Raw genomic sequence first — 15,350 nt, 5'->3', positions numbered from 1 at the left:
GTTATCTGAGAAACGATCCTCTAGGCCTCGAAAAAACTATCAGGCCTTACCTAGGCCTCCCTCTCCACCACTGGACCAAAGTGAGGAATGGGGTCTCGGAGGTGTCCTTCTTGTCCTTGTTTTGAGAGGACGAGCCTACCACATACTTTTTCTTTTGGTTGGCTATATTTTAGTTCGCCTGGTGACAAAGTGACTCTTTAGAGGCGACCTAAGGTATAACCTAACTTCGATAGTAGAAGAAAGGGTGACCTAAGTCAACTACAGGGTGAGTTTGTGTCTAAACTATCAATGCATGACTTCACACGTGTTCGTGGGCCACGCGCCTCTCAGGAAGGTGCTGAAATTTCAAAATTTGTGTGTCAGACCTAGCAATTTTTTGGAAAGCAGTTTAATGCAAAACCACCCCAATATCGTAATCCTTAAGCTACCCAGAACTAAACCTAATACCCTTGAATCTTTAAACCCATAAATATAAACATTCATCCTTTAAACCCATAAATCCCAAAAAATAAAGTATTTTTTATGCATTAATCCTAACCATTCCTAGTTCTCTTAGTTTTGGCCTAAATATAAACCTAAACTAAAGCACGTACAGAATCAAATAAGGCAAAAGTACTGGAAAATTTCATAGAACTTATTGAAAAATGAGAAAATAAAATTTAAACCAGGGCTGAGCATACTTACATGTTGGTTTTTTGGTCGTCAAGTGAAGAAAGAGTAGGAAGAAGAGAAAATGCCTGAAAATCCAAACGTGAAGGTCTAAGAATTTCTGGGAAGCAAAGGATTTTAGAGAGTTTGAATATTTTGAGAAGAAGAAAGAGAAAATGGAAAAATTGAATGCAAAGGTGATGAGGCACATATTTTTCTCTTCTATTTATACGTAAACTTCGGGGACAAATCTGGGCCAAACAATTAAAGTAGTTCGAGATCCAAGGACCAGAGTTAAATGCACCAAAAGGTTGATAAGACAACTGTCACAGTACTTGAAACCCGAACAAACACCTATGATCGAAAGACATGTATCCTATACTCGAGTGGGTCGATGAGCACGATTCCTTACAACGGAAGCAGAAAGGCCCCTATTGTGTGTCAGTAGTGACATCATGCATGAGCAGGGACTTGGGGGAAAATGTTGTATCCTAAAAATACGAGCTAGATTATCATGCTCAAGGTACAGCTGGCAGACAAACAAATAAAGAGAATCAACAATCAAGGACATCTTGTTAACTCTGGAGTGAACAACTCGAGTTTGCTTGATGATCTACGACAGTCAAAGATCCTTCAGATCGCCTCAAACGCTGGTGACCGAGATTGAACTGTACATTGTCTAGATCACCTTCATGAAGTTCAGAACGTGACCCATGCCAGTTCGTGTTGCTCTTATAACACACAGCTCAAGGTGATGTATCCAGTTCACGGATACCCAATGACACGCACAGTGAAGAATCCCAAGAGACTCGGAGATTCAATATACTTAAATTCATGTCTTATAGTTCAGTTAAAAGATTCCCCGCATGGGCAAGGACTCACAATAAATGTCTGAGTTCCTTATGTATTTATTACCCAATATAATGGGATAGGTTTAATTAGGGCATTTATGTATTAATCCATTTAGGAAGTTACCTGATTGTGTAAGTTACCTTTTATTGTACAATTACCCTATATTGTCCACCATAATTCCCTATAAATACAAGGGGAATTGACAGTAAAAGGGATCAACATTCTGTATACAAAAACTCTGTTGAAATTATCATAAATAATTTCATCTAGGGTTCCTAAACAGATTAATAACAGTGACTCGTGGTGTAACGTCCCAAATTCCCTAATAAGGCTTAGTGCCTTGATTATGTGCATGTTTATGATTATATGCATGATGATATGAATGATGTGAGTTATATTATGATATGACTATATTTGCATGCTTAGGTGTATTAAGCATGTATGTGGGCTCTTTTCTTGTTAGAAGGGCATTTTTGTAATTTTGACCCATTGAGGGTATAATTGTAAATATATGTGTTTTAGGGTTGAGACCACATTATTATGTGGATATATTTGGTTACTCGGTGCAAGGCGATCGTAGTGAGCAAGTTAGCAGTTTAGTCACAACAGGGTCAAATAACCAGCTCAGGGTGAGCTTAGGGGTATTTTGGTAATTTAGTACATTACCGAGATTTATCGGGTAATGGTAAGTTATTTGGTGATTACTTGGGGATATTGGAATTAATTGGGAAATTATGAGGTGTTAATTGAGATTAGCGAGAAATGGTGGAAAAAGATGGTTTTGCCCTTGAGAGCATTAAAGAGAGAGCTTTTGGGATAGGGGCATTTTGGTCTTTTCCCTAACCTTGGATAGACTTAAACTAGTAGAAGCCTTCAGAAAATTAAACAAAAAACACTCAGCAGCTCCCTCAACTTTGTCTCTCTCGTTAGTTCCCTCTCTCTCCTAGTTTGGATTGGAGCTCATGATGCCTTGAGTTTTGGGGCAAGGCTTGTTAGGGATTGAAGTTTAGTTGGAATTGGAAGCTTTTAAGGTTAAAGAGGCAGCTAGGAAACAATTTTATCTGAGGTAAATTCAAGTTTTAAGTTTTGAGTTTTTGGTTTTTTTTTTTTAGTTTTAGAGTTTGCTTTGAATTTTGAGTTTGGTTGATGTTTTGTTTAAGTTTAAGGGCTGGGTTTTGATGTTTGTGAGCTGTTGAGACCACTTCTGTAGTCGAATTGTATTAAAATCTTGTTTTATGATGATTTTGGGGAGTTTAGAATTCTGTAAAATGTCAAAAATCTGGGTTCGCGGGGTTGCGTCACGACGCTATTCTTGGGACATCGCGGCCCGTATGAACTCAGGGGCGTTGGGGTTCTTCTGAACCGCCATAGAGTCGCGACACTAGGTGGGCTGAACTGCGGTGCATGTCCAATGAAAATAGGGCTAGGGCTCTCTGCTTTGGGGCACGCTGCAACGCTAATTAGGAAGATTGGTCGAGTGAGGTTTCGAGTTGCGGCGACTTGAACCTAAGGGCTCCGGAAGGATTCTACTGCCCAGTTTAGTAGAATTTGAGGTCCCAAAGGCTAGGACTTAATTCGAAAGCCTTTATTTATTCAATATTGATGGATAACCTCGATTATGGTTGTGACTAGGGTACCGCTAGGGCTCAGAAAGGGATCATGCTCTAGGGTTGTTTCTATTTATTCAGCGCTTGGACCAGAGGTAAGAAAAATGCACCCTGGGGTATGATTAGGGCTCGGGCCCCTGTGAATGAGCACGATTATGATTATGCATGTGATTGCTTGATTAAGCATGTTTGAATGCTCTGTATCTGGATAAATGTTAAATGAATTGTAATTGTCGGTTTATCTAATTGAAAGGCTTGACTTATAAGTCAAGGGCAGCAATAGCGCACTGAGCGCTGGTCGAAAGGCTTGACTTATAAGTCAAGGGAGGTAATAGCGCGCTGAGAGATGGTCGAAAGGATTGACTTATAAGTCATGGGCAGCAATAGTGCGCTGAGCGCAGACCGATATGGTTATGCCTAATCAGGAGAGTGGAATACACTTGACCGACCCTATGGTCAATTGGAAAATAAAGCGCCAGGTACGTTTGGCTTGCCTTAAGGCTGGTTATATAGAGGATTGGGCAATGGACCCCAGGGTGACTCTACAGTCACTTATCCTAGGGCAACGGGCCCCAGTGTGACTCTATAGTCACTTATCTTGGGCAACAGGCCACGATGTGACTCTATAGTCACTTATCTGGGTTGAATGCATGCATGAGTAGGGTTATTACTGGTAGGCATGCTAATTATGATTCTGTAATATGTTATTAACTTCTTATGAGCATGTTTAAGTTTTCTTGTTGAGCATCGGCTCACAGGTGCTATGTGGTGCAGGTAAGGAAAAAGGGAAGCTAGACTAGCCATGAGTTGGAGAGCTTTAGTGGCGACGTGTACATATGCAGCTTGCTCGACCACCATGGACGGGGTTTCATAGAGGAACTAGGGTTGAACCCTAATTTTGCTGCTTATGCCAGCTTGTGTTGTAATCGCCCTTTTGAATTGTAAATGACCTAGTAATGTTTATTTTGGGATCCCATGTACGAACTTAAACTTTTTAATGAAATGATTATTTCTTTTGACCAATTTTTTTAATCATAACCTGTCAATTACCTTTAGTTACACGTTTATGACCAAATGACTAGATTAGCGAATCTAGCACTATTTAAAATACACAGTGTAACAATCTTGGCTATCCAAGGCGTTACACGTGGACTAGGTGGATTTTAACCACTGAACAACATAAAATTGTGTGTGTTCATATTTCTTTACATTCGGTTTAATATAAGCTTAATCTCTTTATTTCAGATTCTAAATCCCCTACTGACGAAAAACCGAGTCAACACATCATAGAAAAAATTTACAAAAATAAAAATGTACATGATAAATATTGATAATTTTGTGATAGTTCAGTTATTAATATTAAAAAAATACAAGAATTTTCTTGATGAAAATTAATTTAATTTATAGAACTATTAAATCTTTTTTAAATCATCATGAAAATATATATTTTTCAATGTCATGTTTGGCTTTGTTATAAATTAAGTGGTCCTATTTTTTTTTTAAGATTGATTCACCATTTTTTTTATACATATTTTTTATGTGTTTTGAGAGAAAAAGAGATAAAAATATCATTTAGAGACATAAATGATACAATTCGAAAAAGTTGGAAACCTAACTAATACAAAATCAATTTTTGAGACCTAAGTGTTACAAAATGTAAAAAATGAGAATGCAGTTGAAAAAAATCCTAGATAAAATTGAATTAACAAATTAAATGTAATTTCAAATAATAAATATTTTATAAAATATTAGAATTGTAAAACCCAAGGATCAAAAGGGAAAATAAACATTTGTAACTGTTCATTAGAATTATCACCAAATTTCTAATCGTAAAATGGAAAGAAAACATATACCTGAGGGGAGAATATGTTAAGCGTCTACAATATCAACAAAATTAGACTCACATATTTGCTTTGCCTCTAAGAAGATCACCCGATCCACATGTATATTGAGTTGTTATCATATTACAAGCACTCATGTCATGCAAACTTGTTGGACCCAACAAAGAATCAATCATGAGTTCTAATTAAACTGCAACATTTGCAAAAGAAAAATAGAAATCATCGACTACTTGGATCCTAAAGTAATACATCCTTCACTATCTTAATAGTCTCCTTCTTGGTCTCCACAAGGGAGATTGCTTTGTCGCCTCAAGAAAAAAAGTTAAATTGGCCAATTTTCCCCTTTCTTGTATTATTTGCCTCTCAATCATCATGTAGAGGTTGTGAAAGAATGAGAGAAGGAAGGTTGAGATCAGATTCGACATGGTGTGGGTGTGAGCGTAAGCGCCGTAAGTCGTGAGGGTTGTCTGTGCTTGTTCAGTGATACAAATTTCAAGGAGGAGAATAGGTTTAGAATCTTAAAAGAGGTACTGGAGAGGGACAGAGGAAAAGAAGAAACCCCTAATTTTAAGAGAAGATAATAGTTCCAGGTTTGGTGTTGAAGAGTCACCTCCATACTTTTTTACCGTAACTAATATTACATACTTTTCTAAAGCTTAAACCATATTTTTTACCATAACAAGTTACAATTAGGTCTGAAAAAAATCAGATCTGGAAAAAAAAAATCTTAACAGATCGTGGTGGTAATAGGTTACAATTACGTCCGGAAGAAGGAAAAAAATAAAATATGAAGTGCAAAATCAGGTGTGAAAAGAAGAAGAACAAAAAGAATAAAACCAGATTTGAAGAAGAAGAAAAAGAAGAAGAGGGGCGGAGGTGCATCGTTGTCAAGGGCGAGGGAGTAGAAGTGGCATCGCCGGCAGAGGGCTGGGACGATTGAACCAAATGAGGGAGGAGAGAGGAAGAAAGGAGAAAAGAGGGAGAGATATCGTGAGGGGGAGAGGAGAGAGTAAGAGAGGGTTTTGTGTAATTATGTTTGTAGTAATCTATTTTTTATATTTTAAACTTTTTTTTTAAAAAAAAACTTACCATATTTTTGTATTATTATATTTTGGGACATTATATTTGCACCCCAATAATATATAAAGGCAACCCATTAGTTAAAATATAATAATGTTTAAAATCATTTCTATCACTTTTTCTCAATTTTTTTTTTTTGGCATTCTTTAATTTCTTTTTTTTTTTTAATTTAAATAATTTTGTTATATTATTTTAATCATTTTTTTAGAAAAAAAAACTTTATTTTAACAAATGCTTATATATTTTTTGTTTTTAATTTTTTTATTTAAATATTTAAAAAAATATATTATTTATATGTATTTTTTAGAATATAAAAAAGAAAAAAAATTAGAAAAATGTAAGTATAAGTTGAAAAATAATATATAATATTTTTTAATTTTTTAACGAAATAGGGTGTATTAATTAAATTTTGGGGTGCAAATATAATGGTCCTTATATTTTTTATGTTTATTTTTGCCATATTAATTCAAATGGGCATAAACTTATTTATTAATTTAAATTACACCTAGCGCCTAATTTAAGTTAACCTCTTTACTTTTTACCCACATTTTAAAACTCTTAGATTATTACCCAAAATTTTAATGAATCAACCCATTATACCCCTTCTATTTCACGACTTCTTTTCTCCTCACACACATATCATCTTCTCCCCTACTATATAGCTTCGCGACCACTGATCATCTTCCACCCCACTACCCATCCGACTTTCACGAAAGACCCAATGAAGTGAGCAAGAGGATCCATGAAAGGAGGAATTGATTGAGGTTTGCGATATTGCCAAAGTGAATCTGTTAATTTTCTTGCTCCTCCATGTTTGACTTTTAAAAAATAAAGGTGTTGCTAAGTAATTTTCATCTCAATCTTCATTCCTTTTTGTTTTCTAGTTTGAGTTTATATGCTCTTATATCACTATTTCATGGTTTTGAATGATTGCTTAATGGAGTATGGGATGCTTAAGAATTTGTCCTATTTTTATATTTTGAATTAATTATATGCATTCCATGTATTTGATGAAATTCCTCAACAAAACTTCAATTTTTTTATAATTAATTTTATTCTTACTATGGTATTTTGCTGATTTATGTTTAATTATAAAAATATATTTATAGATAGAAATATGTAATCATAATATTTTAATGGGATTTGATTTTGGGGTGAAAGTACACCAAAGTAGTTTGGTAAGAAGAATTGAAAGAGGACTGCTAAGCACAAACTTAGATAATTAATGGTATTGATTCATCATCAATTCATAGACATGTCTTAAGATCGTGATTTTGGCCATACCATTTTATAGGTCTACAATCTTTTGTGTAGGCAATTTTGATTTAAACAATAATATCCTCTAATTTTCTTCTTTTGTATAAGTTTTTTATATTGGTTTAAATTATAGTAGTGGGAATGTATCATTATCTTACTTGTCTCCATGATATATGGCATGTATTGTACATGTAAATAATAAAAATATTTGATATTCTGCCATATAATATCATCAATGCATGCTATACATTTTTTATAGGTCTTCACATCTTGAACCCATGTTTATGTAATCTACGTCAATTATACTAATATGTGTTTGAGTGTCATTATTACTTAGTTATATAAATAAAATTATAGTATGTTGAAAGTTTGAACTAGAAAATCATATGTTCTCATTACTTTATCTATTATTTAGTTTATTGAAACAAAATTTACATCTTATTCACAATTAGTAATTTATGTAAGTATAGACACATAAATTATAACTATGTTATATATGAAGAGGAATAATCTATATACCTTAACATTTTTTAAATAGTTGGCTCAATGTAGCCCATCATTGGCTTACCACCAGTTAATAAAGTGGCCTCTTCTCCCTTGCCAAGCTCAATATAGCTTAGGATTTCATCAAATTGTACATTGTCAACATGAAATGCTTCGAGTGACTTGTTAGTATTTTTGTGATACATTATGGTTTAGACTACGGCTAGGATTGCAGTTTATATTTTAAAGGAACATGGTTTATTTTATATGGTTGTGGTTTAGATTTTAAGACTAGTGATTTAACTTTCAAGCTTTGTGGTTTAAATTTTAAAGAGTCGTGGTTTAAATTTTAAATAGTCGTGGTTTAAATTTTAAGTCTTGTGGTTTAAATTTTAAAGACTAGTGATTTAAATTTTAAAGAGAGTTGGTTTAGATTTTAAAGGATTTGTTTATATTTTATATGGTCGTGGTTTAGATTTCAAGTCTATTTGTTTAACTTTTAAGCCTTGTGGTTTAAATTTTAAAAATCTGTGGTTTAAATTAAAAGTCTTGTGGTTTAAATTTTAATTCTTGTTGTTTAAATTTTAAATATTCGTGGTTTAAATTTTAAAGAGTTGTGGTTTAGAATTTAAAGGATCATGGTTTATATTTTATATGGTCGTGGTTTAGATTTTTAGCCTAGTGATTTAACTTTTAAAACTTGTGGTTTAAATTTTAAAAAGTCGCGGTTTAAATTTGAAGTCTTGTGTTTTAAATTTGAAGCCTTATGGCTTAAAATTTAAGCCTTGTGATGTAAATTTTAAAGAGTCGTAGTTTAAATTTTGAATACTAGTGGTTTAAATTTTAATGAGTCGTGATTTAGATTTTAAAGGATCGTGATTTATATTTTATATGATCGTGGTTTAGATTTTAAGCATAGTAGTTTAACTTTTAAGCCTTGTAGTTTAAATTTTAAAGATTCATGGTTTAAATTTTAAGTCTTGTGGTTTAAATTTTAAAGAGTCATTTTTAGATTTAAAGGATCGTGATTTATATTTTATATGGTCGTGTTTTAAATTTTAAGTCTAGTGTTTAACTTTTAAGCCTTGTGATTTAAATTTTAAAAATTCGTTGTTTAAATTTTAAAGAGTCATGGTTTAAATTTTAAAGAGACGTAGTTCAAATTTTAAGTATTGTGGTTAAAATTTTAAAGAGTCGTGGTTTAAATTTTAAGCCTTGTGGTTTAAATTTCAAAGAGTAGTGAGTTGAATTTTAAGCCTTGTGATTTAAATTTTAAAAACTAGTAATTTTAATTTTAAGTTTTATGGTTTACATTTTGAAGAGTTGTGGTTTAGATTTTAAGCATTGAGGTTAAACTTTTAAAGGGACGTGTTTTAGATTTTATGTCTTGAGATTTATATTTTAAAAGATTGTGGCTTACATTTTAAGCTTTGTGGTTTAAATTTTAAAGGGTTGTGGTTTAGATTGTAAGTCTTAATGTTTACATTTTAAATAATAATTTTCCATAGATTGAATACAATCCTATAACTATAGTTGTCACACATATATATGGCAACATAAACGTTTCAGTTTTGCAATAGCAACTTTAGTTTCTATGAGTTACTTTTACAAACACTTAGAAGACATTTCAAAACTATTACCATTTGAGCCTAGTATGAGTTGTTATGAGCCTAGAATCCTTCTTTAGACATTTCAACAAACAATTAGAATGCATTTCCAATTTAACTATAATATGACACATATAATACATACTACAACAACACTTAGAACCATGCGCTCAAATAAGGGTAATTTGGAAAGTCTCGTGATAATAATGGGTAAATTTTAACTAAATATATTTAGTGTCTAATTTTCGTTAACTACTCTTAAAAGTGGGTAGTTCTCAACTTTTCCCTGTGTTCTTTGCAAAAGAAACAATTTATTTCTACACTGAGATTTCTCTTTTCTGCTATGTGGCAGCCATGGTTATTTGCTAGGCTCCATGTCATTGGAAGTTCTAACTTTTGTTTGATTGTTATAGAAAAACAAAGTGGTTTTATGTGGTGGGTGAGCTCTTGAAAGAAGAAGTGTCGGAACTACTGGGAGCATGCGCCAAGGAAGGACGGCGAGTAGCGAAGGTTTTGATGGTGTTGTTGGTTCAAGATCTCACCCAATGTCGTTCTCATTATGAGCATTGGTTTCATAGTCTTTCTTGCGATTCTTCATATTATAGGCAAACTCTACTTTGTTTGCATAGGAGCCTAGAAGAAGAGTGTTCTACTAGAAACAGAGATTCAAGGTTTCATGCTCCGCATTTCATTTGAGTTAAAGATGGACAAGTAACGAATTTCACCCTCGTTATAATTTTTCTTTTGTAATTTGTTCATTTAGATTGTGAAAGGTTGAAACAATAGTTGGATTTTGTTTTTAATTAATGAAAGGTATATTTTCATCTAAATATGGCTTAGTTTTTAAGCAAATTTTGTTTGTTCCAACATTTGAGAAGCACAAGAGATGATAGTTTGCCTCACTCTTTTACTTCACATTCTAAATTGTAAACCACCCATCCTTATATATGGACTACAACTCTAAAAGTGTAACTTATGAGTTACAGAAAGTAAAACTATAGTTTAAAGAGACGTGATTTAGATTTTAAGCCTTATGATTTAAATGTTAAGAAGTTTTGGTTTAGATTTTAAACGTTATGTTTTATAATTTAAAGAGATGTGGTTTAGATTTTTAGCTTAGTGATTTAGATTTTAAGCCTTGTGGTTTAGATTTTAAAGGTTATGTTTTATAGTTTAAAGAGACGTGATTTAGATTTTAAACGTTATGTTTTATAGTTTTAAAAGACGTGGTTTAGATTTTTAGTCTACTGGTTTAAATTTTAAGCCTTATAGTTTAAATTTTAAAGAGTTGTGGTTTAGATTTTAAACGTTATGCTTTATAGTTTAAAGAGACGTGGTTTAAATTTTAAAGAATTTTGGTTTAGATTTTAAACATTACGTTTTATAATTTAAAGAGATGTGGTTTAGATTTTTAGCCTAATGGCTTAACTTTTAAACATTGTAGTTTAAATTCTAAGTTTTGTGTGGTTTAAATTTTAAAGAGTCGTGGTTTAAATTATAAGTCTTGTGGTTTAAATTTTAAAGAGTCGTGTTTACATTTTAAGGGATTATGGTTTATATTTATATGGATTAAGCCTAGTGGTATAAATTTTAAGCATTGTGGTTTAATTTTTAAAAAGTTGTGATTAAAATTTTAAGCATTGTAGTTTAAATTTTCAAGAGTCATGGTTTAAATTTTAAGCATTTTTTGTTTGAATTTCAAAGAGTAGTTGTTTAAATTTTAAAGAACCGTGGTTTAGATTTTAAAGAATCATGTTTTATATTTTTTATGGTCGTGGTTTAGATTTTAAGTCTAGTGGTTTAACTTTTAAGCATTGTGGTTTAGATTTTAAGTCTTATTCTTTAAATTTTAAAGAGTCATAGTTTAAATTTTAAGTATTGTAGTTTGAATTTTAAAGACTAGTGGTTTAAATTTTAAGAAGTCATGGTTTAGATTTGAAAGGATCATGGTTGATATTTTATATTGTCATGGTTTAGATTTTAAGCCTAGTAATATAATTTTTAAGCATTGTGGTTTAAATTTTAAAAAGTCGTTGTTTAAATTTTAAGCCTTGAAGTTTAAATTTTAATGAGTCATGGTTTAAATTTTAAGGATTTATGGTTTAATTTTTAAAGGGCCGTAGTTTAAGTTTTAAGTCTTATGCTTTAAATTTTAAAGACTAGTGGTTTAAATTTTAAAGAGTCGTGATTTAGATTTTATAAGATCATGGTTTATATTTTATATGGTCGTGGTTTAGATTTTAAGCCTAGTGATTTAACTTTTAAGCCTTGTGGTTTAAATGTTAAGAAGTCATGAATTAAATTTTAAGTCTTTTGGTTTAAACTTTAAAGAGGCGTAGTTTAAATTTTAAATCTTGTAGTTTAAATTTTAAAAACTAATTGTTTACATTTTAAAAAGACGTGATTTATATTTTAAAGAATCATGATTTATATTTTATATAGTCGTGGTTTACATTTTAGGCCTAGTAGTTTAACTTTTAAGCCTTGTGATTTAAATTTTAAAGAGTCATGATTTAAATTTTAAGCCTTGTGGTTTAAATTTTAAAAACTAGTAGTTTAAATTTTAAAAAGTCGTGTTTTAGCTTTTAAAAGATCATGATTTAGCATAGTGGTTTAACTTTTAAGCCGTGTGATTTAAATTTTAAGAAGTCATGGATTAAATTTTAAGTCTTGTGGTTTAATTTCAAATAGTTGTAGTTTAAATTTTAAAGAGTCGTAGTTTGAATTTTAAGCCTTGTGGTTTATATTTAAGCTTTGTGATTTACATTTTCAAGAGTTTTGGTTTTGATTTTAACCCTGAAGTTGAACTTTTAAAATGTCGTGGTTTAGATTTTATGTCTTGAGATTTACATTTTAAAGAATTGTTGTTTACATTTTAACCTTTGTGATTTAAATTTTAAAAAGTAGTGATTTAGATTTTAAGCCTTAATGTTTACATTTTAAATAATAATTTTTCATAGATTGAATACAATCCTATAACTATAGTTGTCACACATATATATAACAACATAAAAGTTTCAGTTTTGCAATAGCAACTTTAGTTTCTACGAGTTACTTTTACAAACACTTAGAAGACATTTCAAAACTATTACCATTTGAACCTAGTATGAGTTGTTATGAGCCTAGAATCATTCTTTAGACATTTCAACAAACAATTAGAATGCATTTCCAATTTAACTATAATATGACACATATAATACATACTACAACACACTTAGAACCATGTGCTCAAATAAAGGTAATTTGGGATATCTCATGATAATAATGTGTAAATTTTAACTAAATATATTTAGTGTCTAGTTTTAGTTAACTACTCTTAAAAATTGGTAGTTATCAACTTGTTACTTCAAGCCGACTTTTTTAATGGTAAAATATCATTTTATATCTCTTCTATATAATAAGTGTGTAGATAACGGAAATCCTTGATTTTAACGGTTTTTTTATTTTTTTTAATGTTAACTTTAACGGAATATTCTTATATTTAACAAAATATTCTTATATTTAATGGTAGTTTGTAAACACTTAAACTTAAATAAAATTAAATTAAAAAATAAAATATGATATTTTTGAGATATTTTACAATGATAATTATTTAAAAATAATAAAATCATACGTTTTATAACTTAAATAAAATTTAATTAAACCTAAACTCACTTATTAGAAAAATATCATATTAAACATATAATCTAATCTATTGTGAATTAGCAACAAATTGTTTTTATTAAAAAAAACTAACAAGAAACTTAAATTTAAAATCCACGTATAATATTTAATATTACATTAAATATATAATATATAATCTCTTATTGTCACTCCCAAATTCAAAAACTAGAACAAACATAAACTTAAACAAAAATAAATAAATTATTTAATTAAAATATGATATTTATTTCAAAGTTTATATGACATTAATATAAATTTAATAAAAATAATTAATAAATTCTATAAATAAAACTAAACAAATGTGCATATTGCATGTTGCTTGTATCTAGTATATATATATATGTATATATAATTAAACTTTTACTTATATAACTTTTTAAAGAACAAAATAACACTTTAAACCTTATTAATGAGGTGTTGTACCTCTTAATTCTATTTATTACAAAACAATTAAAAAAAAAGCAATTAAATTTAAAAACTCATTTATATCATATTTTTATAAATAAAATAAGTTTTGGATGTCTTAATTTCATCAGTTTGTTATTTAATTTGATATGAAAAATTAATGTTAATTTAGGGTTTGGACCTTTAATTGAATTCTATCATCTTATATCAAGTTTGAAGAAAACAACAACAAAAGGTCATCATAGATCATTAAGTATTGCACACATTAATCCTCAAAAAAATATATACTAATCTTGTAACTAAGCCCAAAAGCTTCTAAGAAAAAGTAACATAAAAAACAAAGTATGAACATCTATTTTTATTCAAATTAAAATCAAGGCTCAAAAATCAATATTTTTATTCAAAAAAATAAGCAGAGTATTCAAGTTCCAACAAAGGATAAAAAGAAGAAAAAAAAATACTAATCTTAGAACTATTGAGCATTAAAATCTCATAACACAAATCATTAATAATAAAGATACAAATCACAAAATAAAACCAATCTCATCATAAGCATAATAGAAAAGGAAATCAAATCAATATTGTGATTCACACTGTAATGGGAAATTAATAACCAAAAAAGGAAACAAATCCCACATGTGGCCGAGAGACATGCACGTACGTGAGATTTAAAGTATATAAGGAATGATGAGTGGAGAAAGAGACCAGAGAAACAAGTGAGAAAGCAGTTGAAATGTAAGAGAGATAGACTAGAGTAGTGAAGTGAGTACTTAATAAATCTTTGGGAATTTTAAAGCTTACACCCACAGATATTTTTACCATAACTAATATTAGGTACTTTTTAGCAATTCTCAATATAAAATTCACCTTTCAGATTAACCATAAAAAAGCCGAGGCTAGGACAATACTTCTTTTCACATTTTGATTTAGGACATTTGCAACCTCCCTTGTTGTCCGCCCTTTTTCTGCAAGGACGTATTCGAGAAAAATAATCTCATATTAAAATTTTGAGGATTTTTAATGCATTAAAAAATTTAAAAAATATATATTCATTATATATATTATACCTTTTGAGGGGCGTAGTACTGTGATTGGGACTGAGACAGCACCGGAAGGAGAGCTTTCAGTATAAATGAAACCCTCGAATTATTAAAAATAACTAATAATTAGAATAGCTTTAATTTAATTAATATAATTATATAATTCAATATATATATAATTAATATAATTTAATTTTTAATTGAGTATTTACTTAATAATATAATTACCTTATCCTCTCTTTCCTTAGAACTCATTATGCTTGGGCTGTTGATAATTCCAACCAATAATTAATCAATGATCATAAAGAAATAAAGAGAAAAAAAATATGATAAATAAAGATTATATATTCCTAAAAAAAAATTATATACCAAGATTATTAATTAATGATCAAAGAAACAACTCAATCATGCAACTTATTTGGTCTAAATAAAAATGTAAGAAAAAGTGAACAAACTTAGCCGATGCACATAAATATTTAACAAATATATATACACTATAATACAAATATATATATACATTCCAGAAGAGAATCAAATCATCTTAATTATGAAAAAACAGTAAGAAAAATTAATCAAACATACACAATGTGCCCAACAGATACACTATAATTAATGATCAAAGAAACAACTCGATCATGCAACTTAAAGATCTAAAATAAAATAAAAATGTTTTAAAAATTGATCAAACTTACACAATTAATTACACATAAATATTTAACAATATATATATATATATATATTCCAGAAGAGAAAGAAGTCATCTTAATAATGAAAAAAAAAAAAGTACCACCCAACCGATACACATAAATATCAGGATTATTGACTTTAGTTTTATTTGATTTTTCCCAATATTTCAATTAGCATTAT

This window comes from Humulus lupulus, chromosome 6 (assembly GCF_963169125.1).
Source record: "Humulus lupulus chromosome 6, drHumLupu1.1, whole genome shotgun sequence".
NCBI classification, from domain to species: domain Eukaryota; kingdom Viridiplantae; phylum Streptophyta; class Magnoliopsida; order Rosales; family Cannabaceae; genus Humulus; species Humulus lupulus.
Note: the sequence above shows the minus strand (reverse complement) of the source record.